At 42.1% G+C, this 26,346-nt stretch overlaps 1 protein-coding gene across 5 annotated transcripts in view; it reads right to left on the bottom strand.

Moving 5' to 3' along the window:
- ANKRD6 (ankyrin repeat domain 6) overlaps positions 1-26,346 on the bottom strand; it is a 103,491-nt gene that overhangs the window by 63,220 nt on the left and 13,925 nt on the right. Inside the window, exon 1 of one of the 5 annotated variants that reach the window (XM_017824495.1) lies at positions 23,912-23,928. The exons of the other annotated variants lie outside the window; for them this stretch is intronic. The gene's annotated coding sequence lies outside the window, so the exon portion shown is untranslated. Of the gene's footprint in view, positions 1-23,911; positions 23,929-26,346 lie in introns of those variants that run through there. 5 annotated transcript variants of the gene reach the window in all.

The following is a 26,346-nucleotide window of genomic DNA, read 5'->3' as shown; positions in this document are numbered from 1 at the left end:
CTGGGATGTCTCATGTCTTACTACCTTCCTCTTCATTTCCAGAAGCCCACAGTGCATTATTCCCCACCCTGCAACTCAGTAGACAGAAGGAGGAAAGGAATCCTCTGTGCAGGATCATCGAAGATTATACTTAGCCCAGTTTGATCCCATTCTCAGTAATACTGGCAACAAAGAGTTGCAGCTCCACTGGGGGTTGGGAAGAAGAGTGCATCTCCCAGTCTGCATCTCCCAGTGTGCCTGATCCTGCCATAAGTAAACCAACTAATCCCCATCTGAACTACTTGAGTCCACCAAAGCAATTATTTTAGAAGACAGACAAAGACATCAGCCAGTCTGTATTATCCATATCCAGACGTCCATAAGGCTCTTGGATAAACTCTCAGATATATTTTTCCTGCCTTCACTGATAACTACCTAATGGTGGTTATGAGGGTCACCTCTCAGGGGGCGTAGGGTTGCTCACTGGTTTGAACATCCCCAGCAGTCAGAGCCAGCAGTCTCTGGATGTGTCAGGCATTCAGCACACAGAGCTGGGACTCAGTGCAATACAGTGACGGAGAGAAGGAGAATTATAGGGAAAAAAAGTAAAGATCATTACAGGTTCCTGATAAACCTACAGCATCATAGGAGCTGCAGAGGCAAGAGATGTATGCTGCTCTGCTGTGAAAACCCTCAGTAGGACCAAGCTTTTAAGTAGGCAGAAAAGAAATTTGGTTAGAGCTGCTATTCACCAAGCCTCGGCATCACCAAAGTAAAGTACAGGAGATTAAAGACAAAGTTCAGATGTCAACTGAAATTCTGGTTTTGAACTTCAGTCCTTCCATAATATCACAAGAAAAGGGAGCAAACAACTCAGCTGCCAAAAACTTGTCTAATTAGCGGGAATTTGTTTGCTTCACATTTCTTGAATTCCTTTCTCTTTGCCAGACAATTGACTAAGAAATACTCCTTTCCTCAAAAAAGCACCCAAGCAGAATAAATAGAACAACTAATGTAAACTGGCAGCTGTAAATTAATCTATACAGTAGGCAGTCTGGAAGGCTTTGTTCATTCCTACGGCTTTGTCAGCTACAAACCAGAGGAAACAAAAACAACCCCAAACACTCATGCACATCCTCAAACTGTTCATTAAACAGCAGCGCTAATACTTAATCTCGCCAGATGCTGGGATGAAACAAGCAGCACAGTCTCGGTGCACTGAAGTGTTGTTGTGCCAAACAAGAACTGTTTCAGCGCTGGCACAATTGTCTGAATAAACAATCAGACGAACATGCACCCATGCACAAGCCAGCAAGCGAGTAGTCTAGATCTTCCAGTGCTGCCTAAGTTCCTTCCAAAGCTCTCACACTTCTGAAACTGGTATCATCTGAGCTTGTTACAAACAGATTACAGTTTATGTTCTGTTTTTCTAAAGGTGTCCCTTCACCCTCAATTCCCATTTGTGCACTCATAATGCAGAGTTTTGAGCGATTGTAACTATTTTTGTCATATTTACTTTCATGTCCTTGTCAATTTAAAAGAAGTTGGACCTAAGAAGAAGGATGGAGTTTGCATAGTAAAACACACTAATTTATCACCTCTTTCATAAGAAGAAAAAAATTACAGCTGTTCTGTAATACTTAGTACAGTGCTTTGTTATTAAGCGCTTTTTTCCCCAAGCCCATCTCAAACACGTTATTACATCTTAATAACACTGCAGCTATAGAAAAATATTTATCAAAACCTCTGATGAACAGTTTTATAACTATTTCTTCAACACTGAGCTAGGAATGAAAATGTAAACAAAGAAGGCTGACTCTAAATGTTTATTATATTGAGGTGATGATATCTGTCTCAGAGATACACTACCCAACAGAAAAATGTATTGCTCTATTCAACATAAATAGAACAATATATTCATTTGAAGCATTCAGATCTGGATCCTCCTGGGTTTTTCAAAGGAAAAGGCAATGTCACTAAAAGCAATTTGTTTTTTTTAAACTCTCTCTTGATTTATGGTGTCATATGGAAAAAAAATCATTATATATAGCTGTTCATATCACATACTCCAGTATGCAAATATCATGGAGAAAAGCAATCAAAATAAATCACAGTCTTCTCCTTCACTGCCATTTAAATGTATTTCATCCAGGAAAGTAACCTCTAGCTGATTACTTGCAGCAGCAGCATCAGTAAGAGTGTCACAGTTCATTTGGCAGAGCTGCAAGAATGAAGCTCGTTCTGTGCTGGAGATGTACCTCCATAAACAAAGTGAACAGGTGCTTCTGAAAATACCCCCTTTATGAGATCTGACTTTTGGTTTCTTGATCTGTAGCACCGCTATCAAAGAAAGTCAACAGTTTCAGGTACCCACCTAACAATGCATTAAAAAAAAATTAATACTGAAACTGAGTTATTAACCAGATCAGTTCATACAGCAGTAAAATAAATTTCTTAGGGAACTGCTGTGATGAAAAAGCTTTACTATGCTAAACATAAAAAAAGAGAAGTAAAACCAAATGAAAGATAAAGGAAGTCATGTTATGGCCACTGCCACTTTATGATTTGGGGCGAATCCAGTACATTTTGGAGGCAGAACACCGCCAAGGCAGTGGACAGACAAACATCTTTCACTGAGAAAGCACTCACACAGCACCTGTCCAAGTACATTTGTCTCAGTCATGTTCATTTCACCTGAACTCATCTTTATCCTTACTTCTGTCAGATACTTGAATCACAAAAGCACAAGACCACCAAGGCTGACCGTGAAGACCAACAAAGTGAGAAAAGTGAAGCCTTTCCTTACATTCAGAATATATTTCTATATATATCAATTTGATATATGTATTTGATACCTTTATATATATCAAATATGTTTCTATATGTATGTTTTAATTCACATCAATTTCTACACTCTACATTATGGTTTATAAACACCTAAGGGGAGTTTTCCCTTCTTCTGTTCTGTAACACCACCTACCACACTGACCTGGTAACCCTGCTCTAGGCACCCTTGGCACATAGCCCTATAGCCAGGCTCTAGCCAGTTCCAAACCCTGCAGTCCCAAGCTTCAGCATCTCTGCCCTGGGGTAAGGCACTGGTCTCTCTACCAACACTGCACACAGTCTGCTCTCCATCACAGAAGAAAGCTTCTGCTCCCCATCAAATCCCCTTCAGCAACAGCTGGACCTGAGATGTCTCTCCCTTGAGCAACTCCCGTCTCTCTTTGCAGTTCATCCACACTGTCCTGGCTCATGCATCCAAGACAGCTTGTTGTTGGCTTGGCTTTGCACCACACGTCTTGCTCTTGTGCTCCCACCTAGGCTGAAGGGAACTGAGGCAAGCCCCAAATGCCAGCCCTGGTGTGACCAGCAGCAGCTCAGCTGGGAGGCAGCGGGGAGAGGACAGCGGAGAAGCACTCATGGAACCCTAACCCTAGGTGAACTGATGCATATATTCATGCTGCCTGCATCTGGAAAGACTACATCACTAAAAAGTGGAGAAAACCCTGGATGTAAGTGCTAAAAGGGTTACAGCAAATTATCAACATACCCATTCATATCTCTGTATATTGTGCAATTCCTTATGGAAAGGATTATGTCCCCAGGGCACCGTGCTCTGGCCAAAACACACCCCCACACCTCTCCTTGGAGCACCTCCCTGGATAATCCCCAGCAAATAAATATTACCCCTGCTGACATGGTGCTGTCAAGTGCTAACGGAAACAGCAGCTTGCAGGAGCAAAACCACTTCAAACCTTCAGAGGAAAAAAACCCCCACAACGCCAGGCCACCACATCCCTTCACTGAAACATAAACACAAAACAAAATTATGTATGAACAGCAACTGTGCTCAGTTGTTCTATGTGTGTCTGCACATACATGAATGCATGTGCATATATATTGGGCTTCTACTAGCAGCTGCAGAAGGCAAATACAATCCCAGCCTAATCCCCTCTCCACGTGGGAAAACAGCTCCTTTTACTAGCTGAATGCATGCTATATATTTTCTTTATCTACGTGTATCATTAGGCATTCTTTTCTCTGTGTCATGAATGAATTGGGGAAGAGTCACTGATTTCTAATGAGGAAGAGCAAAAAGGCAGGGTGATAATAAAAGGATCCTTTAATTAATCAAATGTCCAGCCCAGACAGCAATACCAAGGCCTCAATCTCTATCTGGAAGAAGTGTTGCTTAAAGCTTTCACTCAAAGAGAAAAGATTTCACATGGCAGGTGCTGCACTTGCTGTAGCAGTGTAAAACTCCATTATGCCAGATATCTGGGGAACATTAGAAGAGAAAGAGGGCAAAGAAGAAAGGAGAAAGGAAACAATACAGGCAGCAGCCTCAATGCAGAGGGAAGTGAGAAGGAATGGGATTTCTTGCTGAATTCTCACATTATTATGCATTAATAAATTTAAACACACAGAACAACACAGTGAGCCAGTGCACTTGTAAGCAACTCAGATGAGGCCACATTTTGTTCCGGCACTGTTCCCTGCATGACCAGTGGCATCCATGCAGGACAGAAACAGAGCACCACAAAGCACAAGCCTGCCTGGCTCCAAGGTGCAGTTTTGTCTTCACACTCCCTGTGTTGCGATCCTGCTCTCATCTCTTCCCGAAAGGATGTTCCTGCCTCTTGGTTCAAGCACCATAAGCCTCTTCTTTGCCCATCCAAAATCATGTAGGCACAGCTGGTACAAAACTCTTTTCTGTGCTGCTCATGTAATCTGGAAGAGCCTCTGTATGTCTCCCTGCCTCATCTACTTGCCAACTCATCTCAAAATGAAGGAGAATGTTTCTTGCCTGAGCTTCTTAATATCTCCTTGTAACAGTATTACTGAAATCAGTTAAGTCTTTTGGCATAAAAATTGTGTGAAAGACTCTTAAAAATGACCTGCCACAGAAAAACTACCCTCTGCCTTAATGCACTATTAAAATACATATTTAGGTAAGGAGAAGGAAAGCTTCTGTTTATTACTTATATTAGAAATTTGTGTCTTGCCTCTCCTGGGATGTCTCATGAATAACTGAAAAGGTCATGTCAGAGGAATAAGCATCACTGAAAACCTGCCAAAGGAAAGGAAAAATCCTTTTTGTTCCTTTGTTTGTTTTTGGATTATGTTCAGGAAGATGCATCACTTCAGTACAATTGCCAAAGTGTTTCCTGCGTCATACCAGTGTGCAGCCTAGAGCTGGATCAACTCCAATCCTAACCGTGCTGGTCCTTCATGGAGACTTCCAACACATTCAGAGAAGACTTCAGTGTTTGAAACGCTGCTATGGTGAAAAGTAAAACAACCAAGACAAACAGCAGACCCTTTCAGGCTTGCGGCATGCAACATTGAAATAAAAGAATATATAGTCATCTTCTTTCATTCACAGATGAACTACAAGCAAACAAAGCGGTGGGGCATGATTCCTAGACCTGGTGAGGTCTTTGCAGAGCCTAATTTTTCCAATTACCAGCTTCATAAAAACACACAAGTAACAGTGACATTTACATCTCACAGGCTAATCTAAGACCTACACAAATTTACAGCTCTTCAGCTCAAAGCACCATGACTTCAGGATATTCACCACCCACCCGTACTAAACATATCCCACACTTTGTATTTCTCTCTTTCCACTGTTTTGCCTGAATCGGTCATCCTTCTTTCATCACTCTTCCCTAAAAGCAACTACTGTTTTCATTTAAAATATAAACAATGTTTCTTAACTATTTTAGAGAAAACTTTAATGAGTCATGTTTATATCCCCAAAATAATGTTGCGATTATTCGATTCTCATACAATATATAAATATTTGTCTTAACTCTCTAGGCCAGATACCCTTCCAAATTCATGCCATGGTTTACAAAAAAACCCACATTATCTGCAGCTACAGCAGCGGTAGAGTAACATCAGGAAAAATTACAAGAAAGTTCTGCTGAAGATATAAACATTTATTATATGAATATAGTCTGATTAAACATTCAGCAACAACTACGCTGCAGTAAAAGAACTGTTCCATCCTCAGAAATGAACACACACATTCATTTATGAAACTCAGGAAATCAAACACGTTATTGTTACCTTGTCTAGAGAAAGTCTATAACTAACATGTTACAGACAACAATTTGTAGAGAAAAACAATTTCCATTCTGAATTTTTCAGAGGTTATTCCCAAATATAAAGAAATATTATTTCTTTATTCTAAAGGAAAACAAAACCCAGAAATTATTTCAGACACACCCCTGAATATGTGTGCTGCACCAACATTACTTGCAGGACATGCTCTGAAGTCCTCCAAATGGGTGTGTTTAAAGACATCTGCTGCTGGAGATGCGTCTTTCCTTGTTCCCTCTTTCAAGAGCTGCTCATCTATAAAAGCAACTATCTTATGCATAAATCCATTAAGGTATCAATATACAGAGAGAGTTTTAGAAATGGAAGGCTGGCATTTTCTTTTCCATTACAGTCTTGGGAATAAAAAGAAAAAAAAATAAAAAGGCATGAACTTGACCGTATGGCAGTGGAGTATGAAGGTCCTCCCAGGAGGAATGGAGTGATGTGGGAGTGTGCCAAGAGAGGCTGCGGATGGGGAGGGAGGAGGGCACAGAGAGGGTGAACGCTTGCTCTCCTGATGGAGTAATGAAGGGACCCTCCTCTTACAGGACTGGCAACCTGGATATCACACATGAAATTATGGTGAGCTGATCACTGACATGCAAGGATCTTGGGATGACAATAAGGTTAGTGAAACATTAGCTCAATAACCAGCCATAGTGAAAGCACTGGGAATCAACTGGTCCAAGAGGTAGAAGCTGCTGGGCAAAAAACCAAAAGAGGTCCTCAAAATGCCATTGAATAAACACATGATCCATAAAACAGTCTATATATCAAATCTTGCATGAGATTCCGACCTCCCTGCCCAAAAAGGAGACAGCAGTTCCCATATAAGGGTTGTCAAGATGAATCAGAAATCCTCAGAAAGAAACAGAGGAAACTTTGCAGGGAGGTGGCATGGGGCAGGCACAATGTAGGTGGCACATGGATGGACTATTCATTGCCCTTTCTAAATAAAAATCAGAGGAAGCCGGGGGAGAAACCAGTTTAAGAACAAGCAAGAGGAGAGCAACAGTTCTGCAACTCCTTGTCAAAGGATGTTGTAGATGCTCAAAGTTCATATGGAGTCAAGGGAGGGTTAGTTTTTCTTCTTTCTTTTTCTCTTCCCTAGCCATATACTTCTGGCCACTGTGTGAGACAGGGAGGAAGAGCTTTTGATCCAGCTAAGCCCATATAGACATTCATTTTCCTGCCTTGTCTAGTTATAACAAAGTCCACAAGAGAAAATAAGGGGGAGGTTGGGACATTCTGGAACATCATCTCAATTAAAATGCTCAACCAATGTCTCTACAGCTGTTTAGGTTCATATTTATAAACTCACTGAGAAGAGAGAAGACACAAAGTCTACAAAAGAAGGTTAAGATTGTCATTGAAGAGGTGGAAAGAAGAAAAACTGAAAGAATTGCAAACTGCTGTCCTGCCTTTACTACCCAGGAATACACTGCCAAACAGTCATAAAGAGAATACAAGAATGGCAATAAGCTAACAAAACCCAAACAGCACGAAAGTCATCAACAATTACATCAGATCTAACGTCCCCCTTTGGCAGGGTAACCTATCAGTAGGCAAAAAGAAAAGCAGGGTATGCATCTTGAATTCAGTAAAGCTTTTGACACTAACACATGAACTGAGGAAATACAGTCTATGGGTGCAAGCTACGTGCCCAAGTGGTTCAGAAAATCAATAGCTCAGTAGTTATCGCAGACAGTTTCCTTATCAAATTGTCCTGCAATTTCTAATAGGTTCCTATATATGTTTATTCTGGGTCCAGTTTTCTTCAGTAGTCCCATTTGAGATCAAGGGAACAGAAATGACACTTGTGAAATCTGTGTCTAACATCAGAAGGGGTAAAGTTTCAAGTCCTTTAGAGAGAGACAGATTCATTTTTCAGAGTCATTTCAAATTGCAGATATGGTCTGGAATAAAGAGGATGCAATCAATAAAGTGCAAATTTCCCCACAGATAGGAATAATCAACTCTACAATTGCAAAAATAGGAATGAACTGACTAAGCAGCAGTACTGGAGAAAACCACCTGTTAGACATAGTGAATCAAAAACTAAATGCAAATAAAGAATATAATGATGAAGGATAAAAGATACCTCTCAGGCTGAACATGTTAGTAATGGCTAGAGAACTGCAGATTTGAGTAGGCAAAGGAAGAAAATGCAGAGACTCTTGTGTGAATAAGATATGCCAGTGTGACGTAGATTGTGATTTAAAACCAACTTTATTAAACTGATGCAAAAAATAAAGTGATGCTGTTGTAAAGCAACCCTTGTTTAATTCATTTAGCATAGCTTGATAAAGAAATCTTAGGCTATTTATCAAAGTTACTCAGGTTCCTCCAGATCTCTCCACCTCAAAAATGGGACAAAGTGAAGTATGAACACTGATAATGTATATTTTTCACTTTATTTACTTTAAATGTGACCACTAGACAATATTAAATTACAGTACACCTCACCAGTGAGTTTTCTCTCTGAGAGAAGCAACCTCTACATCATCCCATTTTTGCTAAACAAATTACTTTAAAAATGTGCATGGAAAGCTGAGCATTTGCAGCTGCTAACTGGAAACTGAGTAAGGAAAAACAGTACTTGTCTGCTGTTTACTCCAAACTAGCACAGGTCTTTCCACTTTCTACAGGGCTAAACAGCTTCTTCATTTCAGAAAGAAATTTTAACCACCTTTATGTGAGAAAACCGACTTTAGCGTGCCTTTTACTTCACCATTAGAAGCATTCAGCATACAGGATTATTGTATTTATCACTATTAAAATCTTAAAATATGAAAAACTCCCTTTAGCAAGCTGTCAATTGCCATTCTTATTACAGTGGAATAAAGTGCTCTTGTACTTTAACTATTAAAGCAAAATGTGTATTTTGCATTTAACATAGCCTGATTACATACATCACATTATTTGTACAATACATTCAGTGACACAAGGGAATTTTCAATGAACTGTCAAAAAGTCTTTCTCTACTTTAGGAAACACTCAATCTCTAAATATGATGGTGCACACAATTATATAAATTGGAAATAATTCTGAAGTCCCTGTTCTCCATGGATAACAGCAGTTACACATTCTGTATACGTTTTAGTAAGTATTATATCCACATCCCATCATATATTATTGAGCATATTTATGATATCAGAAGAACCAGTATCCTGCCTATGGTACTACCACGATGGAAGGCATAATGGAGAGCCAGAGGAACATGTATACCAAAGCAGTTCCAGAGTGGTCAGGCCTGAAGCAATTTGAGAAGAGCTCAAATTAGGAGAACAATGAGAACAAGAAGATGAAAAAGTCGGACAGACAAAAAAAGAAGTAATTAGACACAGAGGTAGCTGGGTCCAGTGATGTGACCAGAATATCTATATTCCAGCCCCAGGTTTGACAGCGCCTTTCTCTGTGCTGTTGAGAAGTCACTCAATTTTCCTGCACTTCTGGTTTACAAGCTATAGAGATGCTGATCCCAGATTTACTGTGACATACAGTGGTACTGCAAGAAGTAATGCACTACCATTTACACTGAGCTAAGTTTCTTAGAAGGAACATAAAAGATTAAAATAGAGAGTAGGGGAAAATAGTGTAAAAGGGAGCAAAATGAGAAAACAAAGAAGAATGCAACAAAAAAACCCACCAAAACCTGAAACAAGGAGTTTCCAACAGAAGTTTGAAACTGACTCTTTACCTCAAGATTAACAGTGTGAAAAATCATTAATGTTTCTGAAATACAGGTTTCCATTAAGCCTAAGGCAAAAACTCTGCATCTCAGCACGAAGCAAGTCAGCCTCTTTGTACAGGCTATACCAATAAATACGTAAAAATAAGATGTGTGTTTATTTTAGTAATATTATCCAGGATCAGCATACTGACCAATCACAATGAATCATTACACATCTTCTAGGAAAACATCATATTGGGGAAAAAAAATTAAAAGCAGTACAAAACATTACTGATTTGCTTTCTGAAGACTTATTTAGGATACATTATCAAATTGTCCATGTGACAAAGATTTCTGCTGGCCAAAAGGCACCTCCAATTTCCCCAAGCTTCAGCCACTTATTTTCAGGAAGAAAGGAACACTGTGAGAATGTCCTGAAAATTGGCTTTGTTTGCTCAGTCTTCTACTTTGAATGGAGCAGAGGTTCATAGGCAATGTAATAACAGAAATGACTAATGGTACTCAAACTAACATATGCCTCTATTTTTATACTGTCTTCCATTCTTCTGCCAGATGCTTCTCTTTTTTCATTTCATCTGCTTAATGAAGCTCAGCTATTTAGGACCCAGTGCTTTGATTTCAGAAAATTACATAAGGTACTTTACAAAAATACATTATCATTATTATTAAGAAGATGACTGCCTGCCTCAAATTTTAAAAAAAATGTAACATGTAGTTTATCTGTTCAAAAAAGTATTCAGTGGTGCCAATATCTCAAGCTCCCAAAGGCTGAAACCAGACACAAATCTCCAGCCACCAAACTGACCACCTGAATTAAAACAAGCACTTACTGCAGATATGGTCATACACATGGAAGTGTATGTGATATTTTGTCCCCGTTTGGGTGGTGGCAGTTTTTCTGCACTGACAAAGAGATGACAATGTAATACAAATGACTGAACAGTCTGCAGGTCTGGATGTTTATCTAGGATCCCAGCGTACAGGATTCCAGATCTGTGGATGGTTTCATCATCCTGGAATCCCTATAAGCCTAGCAACTCTCAGTCTGCTATTTTTCTCACTGATAATGAATTAGTACACTTGCAATACCCCCTTAAACCTCTTTATTGTCTCATCATAGACAATGAATTTAAATTGCTAACTTGCATGACCTTATCATATACCCTGTTACATGACTAATTTTTAATTTGCCTTAATTGAAACACCAAGGAAGGAATATAAAAGTTAAAAAGCAATATAAACCATTTCAAACTCATATTTATTACTACTCTCAAGGGTGCAATTCATCTACCTTGAGGCAGACAAAAAAGAGTGGAAGGTCTCATTGGGATGTTTTTCTGGACCAGTAAGGACCACTGTGATAAAAGCAGAGCACAGCAGTCACAGAATGTTGTTTCTCTGGGTAGAGAAGGAGTTACAGAGCAGATTCAACCTCCACAAGGAATCCTCACAACCCACCATCTGTCTTATATAGAAGATGGTACCACCACTTCCAAACAGAAGTGAAGAGGCAAGGCTGGAAGTAACTCACAGCTGTAGGTGCTCAGGATCAACGCCAGAAGTTGCTGTTAACCTTGCAGGGTAAAAGGAGTCTTAAAACTGAAGCACAGCTCCCACTGCACACACAAAAGCAGCTGCACTGCCCTGTCCAATCACTCTTGGAATGAGTGACGTCCTGACAAGATCTCACTGCTTCACCTGTGAAGCTGAATACCCAATATAAATACCCAGTATAAACCTTTTGGTGTAAACATCCCTGCTGTTTTTATCTGAATGGTTACATTTTCACCACTGTCATCACTTTCACCAGATGCTCACTGCTCAAAAGCTCAGTCAAGGGAGAAGGACAAAAACATGGCAATGATGTAAAGGCAGCTATGAAATGATTACTAGAGATGAAATCAATAGCAGTGTGGTTGTTGGGAGATCAGCAATACATTTGAAAGGTACTGAGACAAAAGTGGTTTCATCTTCAATCAGCCTGGTGTACGAGGACCTGATTTAGTTCTCTTCAGGTTTTTAAAGCACTGTTCTAACATCCAAAGTGTACAGCTTCCACAGACCTCCAGCCATCACTTCCAAACTCAACTATTACGTGAAATGAAGTTAGAAAATCTTAATCAGCACATATACTTGAAAAATATGAGAAGACTTTGTCGCTTTTAATATAAATTCATTTGTACAATGACTGTAGCAATAATTCAGTTTTAGGGCTTATGTTGCATGTATTCTACTTGCCGGAAGAAACACGAGATACTAGTGGGTCAAAGGATTGTTTCATATGGGAATATAATTACATCCAATGGTGGGTTGAACTCTCCTCCAGCAAGGGAATATTTGCAGTAACCCTTTTTTAAATACCTATAAACAATTCGATAGAAGAAAAAAGGTCACACATCTTTCGCAGAGAGAATGGTAGGCTCCTACTGCTATTAACTCATTTTGAGACTGCTTTAATGGCTCAACTGTCCACGACAGCCACTGGCAGTGTCTTATTTTAAATATACTGTTGTGAGAGAAGCTCCAAAAAGAAACTGATCTTTAAAGATAGAAGAATTAAGCTAGTTTTCCATGTAGGCTACATATGTTCTCTTTGTCAGAGACTCTTACTGTCCATTAATATGCACAGTTAATATTGCTTCCAAAGAACAATGTGTTTGGGGGATAACATATAGGATAACATGTTTCATGAGACACATTTTCAAAAATGAAGAAAGCATATTATGGTTATTGAATTTGCCCACAAAATGATGGATATGTCTTTCAGGAAGCAGTTCTGAAACAACAATTTCATCAGTCCTGCTTTATTAGTCTTCCCACCAGAAAAGAGAACGCTGTAATCAGTGCTGGCTCACTTGGAGTACAACAGAACGTGAAACAGAAACAGCAGGAATATCTACATCAGATGATCTGAGCAGTATACTAAAAGCACATTTGGTAGTGAAACCTCAGCTGCTTCTTCCATGAGAAGCCAGGAACAAAATCAGGAACAATCCTGATCACTTCATATGACAACAAATCTGCCCATACTTCCTTCGGGGAAAAATGTGCTCGAAATTTGGATCTTTAGGAGACTCTGTACAGGTTTTCACATCTATTTGGTTCGGCAATTCAGACATTTCTACCTGTTGTGAGACCCAACTCCACATTCACCTCTGTTTGAGCAGTAGGCATCATTCCTCCTCAGGAGGTGGGGTAGTTTAGTCTGGGCCTTCCTTGGTGATCAGTTTGTAACCAAGGAAGTGCCCAGATTTACCCGGTATTCCCTACGATTTTTACGTAAGCCAGGCTATAAGAAGAAAGGAGGAAAGGCCTTCCCTCTCTTTCCTTCTGGTGGCTTGGAGGTGCGGGTTTTCCCTGCTGTTGAGTCTGTCGTGTTTGAGGAGTGAGGCCTGGTAAGGCCTTGCCGACCTTGGGAGACGGACGTTGCCGGCGGTCGTTCCAGCGTGACTTTCCGTTGTCCCGAGGAGAGTAGTAAGATAGTCTTTTGCTAATTCTTTTAGTTGCTAGATCTTGGGCTATTGATCGTGTATATTTTATTTTGTTTGTGTTCCTTTTTCCCTTCCCCCTTCCCATTCCCTTGTGAAATTTTATATATATTTCAATTGTATATAACTGTAATATAAGTGTAAATATATTTATATATATTGCTTTAGCTGTCTCTCTCTTGTTTCAGTTCCCTTGGGTTTTTTTTTCTCCTCTTCTCCCTGAGGTCTGGGGGGGACACTTCTTGTGGTAAGGTTTGGAGACTTGTCAGGGAGCCAGCTTCAAACCGTATCACCTTATCTGGTGTTTCTGCCCAGTTTGTTTTGGTTTGCCACGATTGTTTGGGAACAAGTCTGGGAAGGGAGCCAAGTTGGTGTAAACACTGACCATTGTTTGGGAAAGCTGCCAAGAAGCTTTTGTTTATATAAACATAGCTTTGTTTGGGAACAAAGGGAAAAATATATAAACATGGCCTTTTTATTCATTTTCTTGGTTATTTTGGCCATTTTTATATATGTTTCTGGGTATCCAGTGAAAACTAACCCGGAAGGTATCTACCAATATCTACCTTTCCTTAACTGTGACATCAAAGGCCTAGTGACCAAGGTCCCTAGGGTTAGAATTGGCCCCAATCCTTACCTAAATTGTTTAGCAATGGTTCTACTATTCCTAAAAGCCATGGAAGTGCTGTTTAACATTGGAAAGGTGGTGTGGTACTGCTTTCCTTGTTGCAGGAAAGGCCGAACCTCAAAGGGATTTGCTGGAACTTTGGGAAGGGCCTTGAGAAAACCAGTCTCTGGATGGCAAGGAATCTGGGCAAATTTTGGTAAATTGGTAGGGCGCGTGACACCTCCCATTAGTTGGGACTTCACGCCAGAGCAAGTGTTTGATCCTGACAAGATGGCACGTCATTTGGCAGAAGGGTGTTTTTCTTACGAGGACCCAAATATGCAGTTTTTTGCTTTGTACTGGGGCCTGGCGAGTGCCTATCGAGCTGCTGTGGACTATGCTCGGAAGACTAAGGCTGAGGCGGAAACTCAAACCCTGCCACCTGAGACCAGCGCCACCTCTACTACATCCACTGAAAGCGGAACTCAGACTACACCACCTGAGATACCTCTCGCCCCTGAAGTGACAAGGAAGTTGTGGATATCGGTGCCCAACAGTGTAAGTCTACAACCAGATGGAGATCAAAGCAAGTCAGAAGATAACGGGGCAGGGACCGATACTGATACCAGTGCCAAATTTCTACCTCCACGAGTAGTACCACCCCCAAAAGCGGAAACTGCAGTTTCGCGGTCAATGACCCCATCAGAACTCCGGGACTTAGAAAAAGATTACACTCGTCGGCCTGGTGAGCAAATTCTAGCGTGGTTGCTTCGATGTCGAGACCGTGGGGCTAGAGCTCACCTGTTATCACCTGCTGAAGCAGAACAACTAGCATCCATCTCCGGAAACCGTGAACTTGATCGCTTAATTGCAGAGGCGAAACCTGACCTCAGTCTTTGGGCGCGACTTGTCTTAAGCGTGAGACAAAGGTATCCATTTAAAGACTATTTAACATGCCCTGCAAGGAAGTGGACCAAGTTAGAAGACGCCATCCAGTACCTAAGAGAATTGGCATTGTTGGAAGTTATGTACGATGACTCTCAATACGATGCTGTCGCTGATGACCCAGAGGGTGTCACTTGCACAATGCCCATGTGGAAAAAGATAATCCAGGGTGCTCCTGCATCATATGTTCATACCCTGGTAGGAATAATGCTTCCAAACACGGAAGAAACATTTGTGGGCACGCTGTGTACGGTATTACGACATCTAGAAGAAGCAGTAGAATCTAGGAATGAGTTTTCTAGAGACTATTTTGATTCTAGTTACAGACAAAGACCTGAGAGAGAGGAGCCTTACAGGCGCTCTGAATATGAGGATGACTATGGAGACCACAGGGACAGATGCTACAGAGACAGATCAGCAGAACGGTCTCGACCACGATCTCGATCTTGGTCCCAGTCCCGCTCACGATCTCCTTCCGTCACACACAGAAGGAGCAAAAACCCTAAGCGTAGATCTAAGCACAGTGAACTGTGGTCCTATCTGTGCGCTCAGGGAGAAAACATGAGGAAGTGGGATGGTGAATCTACTTCCAGACTTGAGGCCAGAGTGAGAGAACTAAAACACAAGGAAGCCGATAAGAAAGTCGTCTATGTAGTAGATGCAGATTTCTTTGAAAGAGAACTGAGATCTCCCAGACACAGGAAGACTGGAGTCTGTTTCCAGGATGACAAGAAAGCCTCTGACAAGCCGAAGCACAGATCCGATGGTGAATGCTCCAACCAGAACCAATAGAGGGGCCCTGCCTTCTGCCAGGAGAAGGAGAGGGACGAGAAAGACAATAGAGTTTACTGGACTGTGTGGGTTCGATGGCCTGGCACATTGGATCCTCAGAGATATCAAGCTTTAACAGATACCGGCGCACAGTGTACGTTAATGTCCTCAGGACATGTGAGTACAGAGACTGTTTCAGTTTCTGGGGTCACAGGAGGGTCTCAAGAGCTGTTGGTGGTAGAGGCCGAAATAAGCCTGACAGGAGACCAATGGGAAAAGTATTCCATTGTGACGGTGCCAGAAGCCCCTTGCATTCTCGGCATGGATTACCTCAGAAGAGGATACTTCAAGGACCTGAAGGGGTACCGATGGGTTTTTGGTATAGCCGCGGTGACTGAAGAGGAATCCAAATGATTATCTGCCTTGCCCGGCCTCTCAGAAGATCCTTCTGTTGTAGGATTACTGCGAGTCGAGGACCAGCGAGTGCTGACAGCCACTAAGACGGTGCATAGGTGACAGTACCTGACAAATCGAGATGCTGTGATCCCCATCCATAAGATGATCCGCAAGCTGGAAAGCCAGGGGTGGTTAGTAGAAGATACTCACCCTTCAGTAGCCCCATTTGGCCTGTACGTAAGTCCAATGGCGAATGGAGACTGACCGTGGACTATCGTTGCTTGAATGAAGTCACGTCACCATTGAGTGCTGCTGTACCAGACATGTTGGAGCTCCAGTACGAGCTGGAGTCCAAGACAGCGAAGTGGTATGCCACCACTGACATTGCCAATGCATTTTTCTCCATTCCCTTAGCAGCAGAGTGCAGACCGTAGTTTGCTTTCATGTGGAGAGGTGTGCAGTACACGTGGAACCGACTGCTCCAGGCGTGGAAGCACAGTCCAACCATCTGCCATGGACTGATTCCAGGCCACACTGGAGAAGGGCAAGGCCCCAGAACATATCCAGTACATTGATGACATCATTGTATGGGGGGACACAGCAGAGGAAGTTTTCGAGAAAGGAGAGGAAATCATCCAGATTCTCCTCGATGCTGGTTTCGCCATCAAGAAGCATAAGGTCAAGGGACCTGCCAGAGAGATCCAGTTCCTAGGGGTGAAATGGCAAGATGGACGGCGCCAGATACCAACAGATGCCATCAATAAGATTGTAGCCATGGCTCCACCGACCAACAAGAAGGAGACACACGCTTTCCTGGGGGCCATAGGCTTCTGGAGAATGCACATCCCCGAGTTTAGCCAGATTGTGAGCCCTCTTCACTTTGTGACCCGTAAAAAGAATACCTTTCAATGGGGTCCTGAACAGCAGCAGGCATACAAACAGATCAAGCAAGAGATTGCACATGCTGTGGCTCTTGGACCAGTTCGGACGGGACCAGACGTGAAGAACGTACTTTACTCTGCAGCTGGAGATAAAGGTCCCTCCTGGAGCCGAAGCTACAGAGGTTCTGAAGCCAACTACACTCTTGTGGAAAAGGAAATTCTGGCGGCCTATGAAGGCATACAAGCAGCCTCAGAAGTGGTTGGCACTGAAACACAGCTTCTCCTAGCACGCCAACTACCAGTCCTGAGTTGGATGTTCAAAGGGAAGGTGCCTCCTACGCATCATGCCACCGATGCTACATGAAGCAAGTGGATAGCCTTGATTACGGAGCGTGTACGACTGGGAAGCTCGAATCGCCCTGGAATTCTGGAGATTAACACAAATTGGCCTGAAGATGGGAACTTCAGTCTGGCAGAAGAAGAGCCAGTGAGCTGAGCTGAAGAAGCTCCGCCATATGATCAGCTGCCAGATGAAGAAAGGCGTTATGCCCTTTTCACTGATGGTTCTTGCCATATTGTAGGAAGGAACCGGAAGTGGAAAGCAACCGTTTGGAGTCCCACCCGATGAGTGGCAGAAGCTGCCGAAGGTCAAGGCGAGTCAAGTCAGTTTGCGGAACTCAAAGCCGTCCAGTTGGCCCTGGACACTGCTGAACGAGAAGGATGGCCAAGGCTCTACCTCTACACCAACTCATGGATGATAGCCAAGGCTCTATGGGGATGTTTAGACTGATGGAAGAAGATGAACTGGAGGCGTGGAGGAAAACCCATCGGGGCTGCTGACTTGTGGCAGGACGTTGCTGCCAGAGCAAAGAGTCTGAATGTGAGAGTCCACCATGTAGATGCCCATGTGTCCAAGAAATGAGCTAATGAAGAACACGATAACAACAGACAAGCGGACCGAGCTGCACAGGTCAAAGTGTCACAAGTAGACCTAGACTGGCAGCAGAAGGGAGAGTTGTTCCTAGCTCGATGGGCCCATGATGCTTCAGGTCATCAGGGCCGAGATGCCACCCACAGATGGTCACGAGACCAAGGGGTGGATTTAAACATGGATATAATTTCTGAAGTTATCCATGATTGTGAAACCTGTGCCGCTATTAAGCAGGCGAAAAGACTGAAGACCCTGTGGTATGGTGGACGATGGGATAAGTATAAGTATGGAGAGGCATGGCAGGTTGATTATATCAAATTGCCACAGATCCGTCAAGGTAAGTGCTATGTGCTTACCATGGTGGAAGCAATCACCGGATGGCTAGAGACTTTTTCAGTGCCCCATGCAACGGCCCAGAACACCATTCTGGGTCTTGAAAAGCAAGTCCTGTGGCAACACGGGACCCCAGAACGCACTGAGTCGGACAACAGGACTCATTTCAAAAATGACTTAGTCACTACTTGGGCAAGGGAACATGGTATCGAATGGGTGTACCACATTCCCTATCATGCACCAGTTGCTGGGAAGGTTGAGAGAAGTAATGGACTGTTAAAAACTACCTTGAAGGCACTAGGTGAGGGAACTTACAAAAACTGGGATAAGAACTTAGCCAAGGCCACCTGGCTAGTTAACACCAGGGGTTCTGTCAATCGAGCTGGCCCTGCACAAGCAGAATCCCTCCACATTGTTGATGGAGATAAAGTTCCAGCAATCCACTTGAGAGGAATACTAGGGAAAGCTGTTTGGGTTACCCCTGCCTCAGGCCAAGACAAACCCATTTGTGGGATTGTCTTTGCTCAAGGGCCAGGACATACGTGGTGGGTAATGAGGAAGGATGGAGAGATCCAGTGTGTGCCTAAAGGAAATTCAGCCTTGGGGAAAAACTAATTGTATGTCTTGAGTTGTTTTTTACAGGAAGCCAGTCACCAGAAGAGAGAGAGAGACACCTGAACTAAGCTGATGCCAGTATCCAAGGATGAGCACAGAACAATGAGACAGTCCTAAAATCAGAACTGTAATTGTGACCGAGGAGACTAAAGATCTGGACTGAACTGATGTCGGTGTTGATTTTTTCAACAACGAGACAACTGCGCCAGAGGACAAACAAGGACTACATCTATATTTGTATATATGCGCGGGATGTAGGCGAATGTGAGATATAGGTGTTACGTAAAAGTAGTATGGAGTAAGGGGTGGAGAATGTGGTAGATTAGTCTGGGCCTTCCTTGGTGACCAGTTTGTAATCAAGGAAGTGCCCAGATTTACCCGGTATTCCCTACGATTTTTACGTAAGCCAGGCTATAAGAAGAAAGGAGGAGAGGCCTTCGGCCCTCTTTCCTTCTGGCGGCTTTGAAGGTGCGGGTTTTCCCTGCTGTTGAGTCTGTCATGTTTGAGGAGTGAGGCCTGGTAAGGCCTTGCCGACCTTGGGAGACGGACGTTGCCGGCGGTCATTCCAGTGTGACTTTCCATTGTCCCAAGGAGAGTAGTAAGATAGTCTTTTGCTAATTCTTTTAGTTGCTAGATCTTGGGCTATTGATCGTGTATATTTTATTTTGTTTGTGTTCCTTTTTCCCTTCCCCGTTCCCTTTCCCTTTCCCTTGTGAAATTGTACATATATTTCAATTGTATATAACTGTAATATAAGTGTAAATATATTTATATATATTGCTTTAGCTGTCTCTCTCTTGTTTCAGTTCTCTTGTTTTTTTTTTTTCCTCTTCTCCCTGAGGTCTGGGGGGGGGGACACTTCTTGTGGTAAGGTTTGGAGACTTGGCAGGGAGCCAGCTTCAAACCATATCAGGAGGTCAAGAGGGATCTAACTCACTACATCATCCACATCAACTTGCAGTCCCCGGAAAGGCCCGTGGCTGCACAGATGGTGCCACACAACAAAGCATTCCCAACCTGCCTTCCCTTCCTGCATAGGGACTGAGTAAGACAGAAACCATTCTTACAGCTACAGACCTCCCTGAAATAGAAAACATCAAACACCTGGTAATGACCACTCCACCAGCTCTCTTGCAACACTATCATATTACATTTTGACTGTCATACAATAAAGAGCCCTCTGTCTTCATTAAATGAATGAGGAAGTGGCAAGCTGGGGTTAGGGAGAGGAGGCAGCAATGACAGAGCTAGCAAGCCTGCAAAACATGTTCAGTCCTGATGCTGCAGCTTGGAGATTTGTAGCGAAAACACTAGGCAACAGCACAATCCTTTAACAAAACAAAAACAAAACACCCAAACCCCAAACCTTTAGATTGGGTAGAAAATCCCTCCCCTCCATGCCAGTCTGCAGGATGTGTAATATACAGTCGCAAATTTTCTTGGGCACATGCACGCTGCAATTTTCACAATATTCAGTATTTTCTGCCTTCAATCAATAGTTTCTATAATTTCAAAAGAAAGAAGGAAGAGAAGGTCTGAAGAGAACTAAGGATACCAGCTCCATCTTTCCTTAAGAACAAAGCCTCACCTTTACAGAAATGTTAAAGAGTTAAGACTGAGGGATACCTTTGCTGGGAGTAGAGACTGTTACCTGTGGGCACAAGAGAAAAGAGTATCTCAGTACACTTGCAGGGAACTGTATGTCTAAAGCTCTGTTTTCTGCAGGGATCTGCTGTCTGCTTTCAAAGAGGCCAGTGCTGTGCTTCCCATCTAAAAGAACAGACTTCATAATGAATTCTCTCAAATAAGCAAAAGAAGCAATCATGATTTATGACAGGATTCATTCCCTAAAGATGCTTTATGCCTGTACTATCAGCTTTTGCAGGTCGGAGGACAAAACTGATCACAAAAAGCATTCTGAAAAGAAGACTGTGCTTGTCTTCTCCCCCACCCCCATCAGTCAGCAAGGTTTTACACAGAAAACCATCAGGTTAGAAAGCAGGAGCAAGATCCCCATATACTACTCACTCATCTGTGGTGCCTGAGTCTAGCAGACCTCTACTATCTCCGTAAATATGGGGAGCTGGGGAGCTCTTCAGAAGGACTGTGTTCCTGGGGCACCCTGCCACAACAAAAGCATCAGAGAGAGCAGAGAGCACATCTGACATCTTCAGTCTACAGGGAGAAGGGAATAGGCATCAGTGCGCCTCTGTGTCAGGTGTTGCTGGTGGCATGGGTTATTGGGGTACTACCCCACAGGCATGGGAAGGAGAGGCTGCCTTGCTCTTGGAACTTCTTGCACCCTATTCTGTTTTCTCTCCTTTCTTGCTTGGTGATGGAGAGAAAAGGAGGCAAGTAGTCCCATCTAGCCACACATCTTGCTATGGTCCTCAACAAGCACCCTGCCAGGACATTTCCCCAGCACTGAAAAGATTTGGATGTTTGTCACTGAGTTCCAAGGTCTCCCCCTGAAATCTGAAGGCATACTGGCTGCTGCAACTGTTCAGAAGAACAAGCAGCACAGAGAGGCAGCACAGTCTTCCCAGTCAAACTCCTTGTCCAAAATTAAGAAGGGAAACACAGAACTTGGGTGCAGCGTGGAAAGCAGCAGCCTACCTCCCAAGTTAGACATTTTGTCCAGAAGATTTTTGTATAACATAAGCATTAGAGTCTTCTAAACAGCTCTCCCAGACAAGAGCGGCTGCCAAGCCAACACATCAGCAGCCAACGCAAAAAGCTGGAAGCAATCTGTGGAGACAGGGCAGCTCCCTTGAAGCTGGAGACTGATGGCTCTGGCAGCAATGCTGAAAGGATGCTGCAGTTTCTGCTGCAGCAGAGCTGCATGCTTCAATTTGGAGAGAATGGACATTGCAAATGGACACAATAGGAGCTCCTGCAATTATTGAAGGGGTAAAATGACTGAACTATTTAAAGACAATTCTCTCTCTCAAAGTGTTTAAGTTAACAAATGCCACAGGAATTTCAAATAATGGATTCATTAATTTCAAAAATGTTTGTGTGATACCCTGTCAGACCTAATGAAGAACTAAAGTTTTGGAGACAAGTCTATGAGACTCAGTTCTGCTAACTGTGAGCAAGGACTCCTGTCAAACTGCAAGGCAGTTCCTCCATTACACCAAATGCCCCTTCTTGAAGTGACAGCTCACACACTATGTTTATGTATTATTATTACCTCATAGTAATTAAATACTATCATCTGAGCTGTGCTGGCTAATTTTACCAAGGTATACTCCTGGGACACAGTTGCTGCAGCCCTGACATATACTGCATGTCACCTTGTTAAGTTAGAAACTGCCACAGTTCTCCTGCTGTTACTACAGGAAAACTCTAAAGTATGTTATGTAAAGCGGGGAAAAAAAAAGTATGTTTGGGATTCTGACACTGGGATAAAATACACATGCAATCCAAATTCACCTTGCAGGAACCTCCAAGTTGAAGTATCAATGAACAAAACAAATTTTAGAATAACAAAACTGTTGCAAAATAGTTTTGAACTGAAAAAAAACCATTCAACTTAAAGAGAGATTTATTCCAAGGAACTGGGAGTCAGTAAGACCTGAATGTCGTTTAAAAAAATTTGCTTTCAAAAATGAAAGTTTAATTATTGTCTCTCAGCTTGGATCAGTAAGTTCAAAATCAAACTTCCAATGTAAATTTAAATTTCCCCAAACTGGGTAGTTTTAGAAGTGAAGTAATACCATGGCTGCATCTTCAGATTTAACAAAGTGAATCAACTCCCTTTGAATTTTCCCCCACCCGCTGCCATCGCTGTCAAAGCAATTCATCCCTCTGGTAATTCAGGTAAGCTAGAGGGAAGTGTTGCAGGACAACACTTAACATCTCCTCCTCTCCCCTGCAATTCAAAAGAAGGGAATGAAAGCCTCCGTAATGGAGAAACATTCTCTGAATGAAAAGGTCCAATTTTACAAGATTCATCACAAAGTCCCTTATTCATCAGCAGCCTTGGCACTCTTACTCTTCTACCTCACACAGACATTTCTGGAATGTGTTTCAGGCTACTGAGGAGGGAAAAAAAAAAAGGTAGTTCAGCAGGAAGCTGCAGAGGCTAAAGAAATGAAGAATCTGAAATCGATCCTGCTCCTGTCCTACAAAGCACAATTTCTGCCAGAAGCATCAAGCAGAGCAGGATTGTCCCCTTGGTGAGTAGAGTTTTCTTTTTACTTTTTCTTTCTTTTGTACCTCCACTAACATTGACAAACTATTTACATATGGGAACAATACTTGCAATTTTGCATCAACAGACTTGGAGCTGTTTTCTTATAAGGCATCTGAGATTTTATATGAACTAGATTTGGAGACTGAGAACTACAGATCTGTATTTTCATCTAGGAAAAGTTCTACTTGAAAAGATTCCTCCCTGCTAGACTGCATGATGGTTTACTAACAGACCTGCTCGGATAAGGATACACAGGAATTCACTTTAGAAGCTGCAAGAGGTTTTACCACTGTTTTTATTGCTTTTGCTTGCTCTGATCCAAAGCTGACAAAAACCCATTAAGAGATTGAAACAAAGTGTGTGGAACCAGCATGAGCAAGAAATGTCTTAACTGAGTACTGGACCTGGCATCCAGGCAACCTTTGCAACAGACTACCAGTCTCCTCTCAAAGAATATCTTCTCTGCACTTCCAGAAGGCAGTTCTGCTCTGGATCAGATGAGGGACAAAAATCTCATTATTTCATTCCCTGGATTTAAACTCCTGTGAATTGACCATCAGTGGTGTAGTGCAAACAAACTTCCCCAGAGATCTAACCCCTCGGTATAGTACTACAGTGATAAGTATTAAAATGAGGAAACAAAAACCTTGAAACATATTTTTTTCTTTTGAGATTTATGTGCAGTGTAAAGTCATGCAACAGAATACAGTAAAAGCAACTGATGTACCAAAAATTATCCTAGTTTTGATGAATGTGTCAATTTTGGAGTGCAACGAGAAACCTAAGGAACTTGTTTGCCCCGAGTTAATGTAACACTAAGGAGAAGGAGTTATTATAACACTAAAGCTGCAAAGGAAATCATAGCGAGTGCAGGAACTGCCAGGATTAGTCAACTGTTCCCAATGGTGTGAGCCTGCTCTTGGGTTCCAGGTCACAGCTTCCACACAAAAGTACACTCTTACCTCTCCAGCGCCCTGCCCAGTCACTGCTTGTCCTGTGCACCACACAAGGCATGTCTTCCACAGGGTAGCAAATATACGATGATGTCTTTAAAGTTTACACCACAGCATGCTCTTCTTATGGTTTTTCATGTTTAATTTCCTTTTCAAATAAAAGCTACAGAAAACCAAATATCCAGCAGCAACCCAGGCTTCTGCATTCCCTCATACTACTTGCCCATGCTAATGATCCACAGGACTCGTATCCAGGGTGTTTAAAACCACAGTATACGCCTCCTCCAGTACTTGAACTACAGGAATAAACTCTGGAAGAAACAGGAATACAACGCAGCAGAAGCAGACTGGCTAATGGTGAGGAACAGAGTCAGCTTCTTGCCAAGGACTTACACAAATATACATAAGACATGAGAGGAATGTTGGGAGTCAAGCTTTTTTTTTTTCTTTTTTGGAGGGGGGAAGGAGAGGGAGGTGTTACTGAACAGTGAGAAATTATGTCTAGTGGCTGAGTGCAGCATAAATGAGAACAGGTTTGGCACTTTCTGAAAGGCAATGTAGATGCTGATAAGACTTAGAGCACCTGTTGTAACTGGTGACCTCAGTATGGGCTGGAGTGGGTTTCTATACCTGTAAACATCGTTATGAGTTGTGATTACAAATTATGAACATAAATAATGCAGAATGATTGCACCTGCCTTATTTCTGTGGCCGTAATGTAAAGTCTTGTTCAAAAACAAGGAAATAAACGCATACATTAACACAGCTGGGTTGATGAAAGGAAACCAAAAGCAAAGACCTGCTGCCTTGTTTGTCTCAAGTTACAAAAACCTTCTTAGAACAATGCAGCAAACTGCTAAAAGATTTTCAGCTTTATTTCTCAAAGACAAGTCACAGGAAAATTTTCCAGGAAATATCCAATGCTGAGGCCCTGAATGTTTATTTCTTTTATTTCAAATTTAGAACAAAGACTTCTAGTCCTTTACCTTTCCACTACCCCTCTCAAACTGTGTTGCATTTAAGCAAAGAAAGACTGTACTTGTAAGTGGAAAACAGGCAAACATTTGGTTATACCATTTGCATCTGCAAAAGTTAAGCTGTTACCACCATAAAGTGAAAGGCAAACATTTTAAGAGGTAAGAGGATACTGTTTCAATTATTATTTTTTTCTTTTCTTCATAAATCAAGCAAGGAATTCCAAAGCAATTCTCATTAAAAATGCCCCTCGGGTTCTCTGAAGACATATGCTGGCATTCCAGTAAGATTTTTACAATTGTAGATTTTGAGGAAAGAAGGGGGGGGTTACTCTTGAGAAAAAGTATGTGCTGGGACAGACTGCACAACAATGACAGCAGCAGAGTTTTGGTAAAAGATCTTTGCTTCATCAAAACATACTGGGCTGAATATATGAGTAGGACACATTTGCTGACCCAGATGCTACAAGCTCAGAATCCAGGAATAAGCTTAGTTTATGCAATACACACTTATTTCTGAAGACAGTCCCAGCACTGGGTGAACAATGTTGCCAAAGAAGTTTGGAGAAATATCTGCAAAAGGCCTTCTGCTGCTCTGACCCATTTCACACCATGCCCACTCTGGTTGCACCTTCGGCATGAAATCAGCAAATCTGAAATCGTTTGCCAAGGTTTCAGTCACTTCCAACTCCTTCACATTCAAATACTTCAGATACCAAGTCTTAAGTCACATCTAAAGCACAAAACCCATACATTCCGTGTAGAATTACGTCTTGAGGCAAATGTCTTTCCTACCCCACTCCAGCTCCATCCTTCTCAGCTATGCTTATGCATCAATCAGTCTGTTAAATCAAGCTGTGTACCCATTTTTTGCAGTTTTTATGAATTGTACAGTATATGATCTTGTCTAATGGAACACTGTTTATTGCAAAACTTGCAATGATTTTTCAACCCAAAAGAGGTTAAAGTATCCCTCTTAAGCACTACAGACATGGGTGTATGAATTCCTTTTAAGATACAGAACAATCAAACATACATTTACATATGTAACACCAATACAAAACACTGCAAAGAAACTTAGCAATTCAGGCAACTGGTTCTAGGTGGCCCCACCCTAGGCAGGGGGTTGGACACGATGACCTCCAGAGGTCCAACCCCAATCCCTCTGTCATTCTGTGATACATCTAAAATATATTCAGTGACTTACGCAACACAGATTAATAATCTTGGTTAAGTGTATCAAGATGAATAAACCAGGTAGCTATGTTAAAAATCAAAAATTTGTAAAAATGTATTCAAACACTTATTCTCATAACAAAAGAAAGACACAACCACCAGATAAACAAGGACCAGACCAGAATGTTCCACACATGTAGCATTAACCACTTCCCTCCCTCAATTCATCCGGAGCTGTTTAACTATTGAAGAAGAAACAGTACAGCAGCAATGTTCTACTTGTCCTGGGTTTGG

The sequence above is a fragment of the Lepidothrix coronata genome, unplaced genomic scaffold (assembly GCF_001604755.1).
Source record: "Lepidothrix coronata isolate B3197 unplaced genomic scaffold, Lepidothrix_coronata-1.0 Scaffold4, whole genome shotgun sequence".
In the NCBI taxonomy this organism is placed as follows: domain Eukaryota; kingdom Metazoa; phylum Chordata; class Aves; order Passeriformes; family Pipridae; genus Lepidothrix; species Lepidothrix coronata.
This window is presented reverse-complemented; position numbering and strand designations above follow the sequence as displayed.